At 38.7% G+C, this 3,208-nt stretch overlaps 1 long non-coding RNA gene across 1 annotated transcript; it reads left to right on the top strand.

Moving 5' to 3' along the window:
• Positions 1-155: 155 nt before the first annotated feature.
• On the top strand, positions 156-2,530 carry LOC109341153. Its single transcript, XR_002106903.1, has 2 exons — positions 156-525; positions 1,986-2,530. It is a non-coding gene; the product is annotated as an uncharacterized LOC109341153 (long non-coding RNA).
• Positions 2,531-3,208: the final 678 nt, after the last annotated feature.

Below are 3,208 nucleotides of genomic sequence, written 5' to 3'. Positions count from 1 at the left end.
TACCTATGAAATTAATGGTTTTACCAAAAAATATACCTGTATAAGCTAATGGATTATTATTTATCCATGACTTTTGTCATGTAAGGATAGCCAATAAGAAGGTACTAAATATCTAAAGGATTCAGAAACCAACCAGAAGAAAAAGAAAAGAAAGATATGCTATCCTTCTCCCTCATGGGTAGCAAAAGGGGTAAATCCCTAAAAGTAAATGGGATAAAAATCCCTAAAACCAAAGTCCCACTTTTCTTCTCAATTCCTTTCTTTTCACGCAGCAGGGATGGCCATGGCATGGAATCTGTTTTCTTCCTTCTTTCCAATCGGTAGTGTTCATGGCGACTAAAGGTTGTTGAAGATGGAAGCCGAATTGATCCAGCCGGAAGAACCTATTTCAGTGACGGTTCGTGGTGGGTTGCGGTAGTTCGCGATGGTTGGGATTGAGATGCATTCACGGTGGTTCATGTTGGTTCGGTTTTCACTCCCGGTGGCTTAAGGTGGTTCAGTTCTCACCGTGGTCATTAGAGTAAGGTAGGGATTCAGTTGTCCTCTTTGGCTAATTATTTCCGAAAGGGTTATGACTGATTCGGGTGGAAATACATAGATTAAAACCAATTTCGTTCATGCTCTATTTTATAGTCTAGCCTGTTATACTTATGTGAGTTTCTGCGAAGTGGCCGATTAAATCGGTTTATAATTTATTCCTATAATTTCTATGCATAAATCACCTAAAATAAGACATGTTATGATACCTATTTTCGTTTGGATGATTACCTGAGTATATGCTTCCTGTCGTATGATACGGGTTCTGCCACTTTATAATGCTTGTGAAATGTAAGTCTATTTTGGATTGAGTTTGCTTGAATGTATGAAGGCTACCCCTTGTTTACGACTGTGTGATGTATCTTTATCTCTGCCTCTCTATTTCTCTGATGGTTGTTGTATATGGAATATCTCTGCTTGTGTTGTATGTTTCCTTTTTTCCTGAATGACGTATATGATAAAAATGCTCTCGGTTTTTTTTACTTGCTATCTTTTTTCTCTGCCCCCTCTGATTTCTGTATCCTTTTTCTGTGTTACTTTCTGCTTGCTGCTTTTTATCACTGTGTGATCTGCTCTCTCTAGTTGTGAGTTCCCCCCGTATGTGTGTATCTTTTTGGCGTGATAGGTATGCTTATGTATTTGGATGCTTTCTTTGTTGTATATTCTATGTTTTCTTCGATTGTTTGTATGTGATTTTCAGTGTGTTTCTATACTTTTCTCTTTTACTGAGTTTCTCTGGAATGCTCTCTGCTTGTACTGAGTGTATGTGTGTAGCAATGTTATCTCCCCCCCTTTGATTGAAGAGGTGACTCCCTATTTATAGCTGTGTTGGTGCCAAAACCCTTTCAACTGACTGATTGAATTATTTCTGAAATCCAATGACCCTTGCTTTCTGATTTTAACTCCCCTTGAATGTTGTCCATGATGGCTGATTTGTAACTGAAATGGTGAAGCTTTCAGATTTGCATTTGTTTCAGATTCCTTTTGTAATCAATAGTTGTTTCTCTTTATAGCTTAATCCTCATCTTCTCTTCTTCGGTGGTTCATACGGGTTATTGTGGTGTTTGGTGATGGTACTCATCGATGAAGACCTCAACCTTCACGGTAGCTCGGATTCGGATGATGTTGTCTTTTACCTGTGAAGAGATGGTAATTCTGATTCTCATCTATTTCATTGCCTCATCATGTATGACTCTTAGTTGACTGTTTAGAATGCTCCCTTGCACTGGTTATTCCTTTAAGGTGTCTCATCATTGCTGCCATTCATGCTTATTGTAACTAAAATGCCAATGATGTTGTCTTTTACCTGTTGAGTGCCTACTTTTATTTGGGAATTATGCTGATTCACGTTTGATTGTTCTTTAAAACTGTGCAACTGAAATAGAATAGGTGCTCTGGGTCGCGACCCTTTATCTCTTGACTTGATATTAACCTATGTGGACTTTCAGTTATGTAGGAAATGTAAATGCCACGAATCAGTCCCTTGCAGAAGTTTTTCAGAGTGCTGGTCCTCTTGCTCTAAAGCTGATGGGAACAATGCCATTCCACCAATGACGCTTATCCCATTAAGATATGCATTATGGCCAGGCACATCTTCCAGAATTTCATTTGACGCAATGTGTTCTGCATAGTCTAAATAAAAGCTAAGTGAGACATCCTTGAAAAACTGCAATCTCAGCAGTGGCAAAAAGTACTCCGGAGATGGCTTTATCAAGAGTTTCCCTGTTTTATAGAAGGTCGAGAAGAGTTGATTTCATGCTGCCACTGATTGTAAGGTTTGGACTTGAACATGCTTGGCCAGTGTATGTTGGGGGAAGCCATGATGTTGATGTTGATGATCCGAGAAAGTAATATATGAAGGAGTTTTGGATGATCACGGAACTAGAAGCTCTGTATTTTCCAATTGATTATTTTGTTGATTAATTGTAATTATTCTTGAGTATGGAACTTGTAGAATTTGTTCATGGCTATAGAAAGATAATGTGTATGTTAAGCATTGTTCATGATTCGCTATGGTTGCAAGGCTGAAGTAACTACCCCTTTGTTAGATTCGTTGTTAATAACTTTGAGCAAATTGTGGACCCCATAATATTTGATTCTAGTGACATGTCCTTCAAGTAATCAGGTGTCTTCCTACTAAAATGGGAGTTTGAAACGTGTTCATCTGTTCCTTTTTGTACACTGTTTGTTTGGATATTTCTAAATAATGTTTAATCAATCAAATAGCTAAAGATAAGAGCATTGGATCTCCAACATAATAGAATCATTCTAAATGAAGCCTTTTTTGTTGCCTTGAACGTTTACATATATATATTTTTTATTTTGGAAATGGCCCGGACGAAATTGGGTGTTCACAAGTGGTTTTCTCTTGGATGATATTGGTGTGTCCGACTAGTTGGGCCTATCGACATGTTCTTGGCAAAGCATGGGGAAACTTTTTGTGTGTTGAGTGGCTTAGTGACATCGTACTCTATACACAATTGACTTATAGCTTGTAGTAGGCTGTAGTAGCCACAGTCTAGTCTTGCATTTTCCATTGAGCAGAAGGTTAGGTGAGAGGTGCAGACAACGTGTAGCAGTTGTTGGCAGCGCGTCAGGTGGGTTACAGAGGCATGATCTTGGTACTGACTTGAGGTAGTACCCAAGTGACGATGCATCTTCCCTAATGAGC

This window comes from Lupinus angustifolius, unplaced genomic scaffold, assembly GCF_001865875.1.
Source record: "Lupinus angustifolius cultivar Tanjil unplaced genomic scaffold, LupAngTanjil_v1.0 Scaffold_382, whole genome shotgun sequence".
Classification (NCBI taxonomy): Eukaryota; Viridiplantae; Streptophyta; class Magnoliopsida; order Fabales; family Fabaceae; genus Lupinus; species Lupinus angustifolius.
The sequence above is the reverse complement of the archived record's forward strand: the minus strand, read 5'-3'. Positions and strand labels throughout refer to the sequence as shown.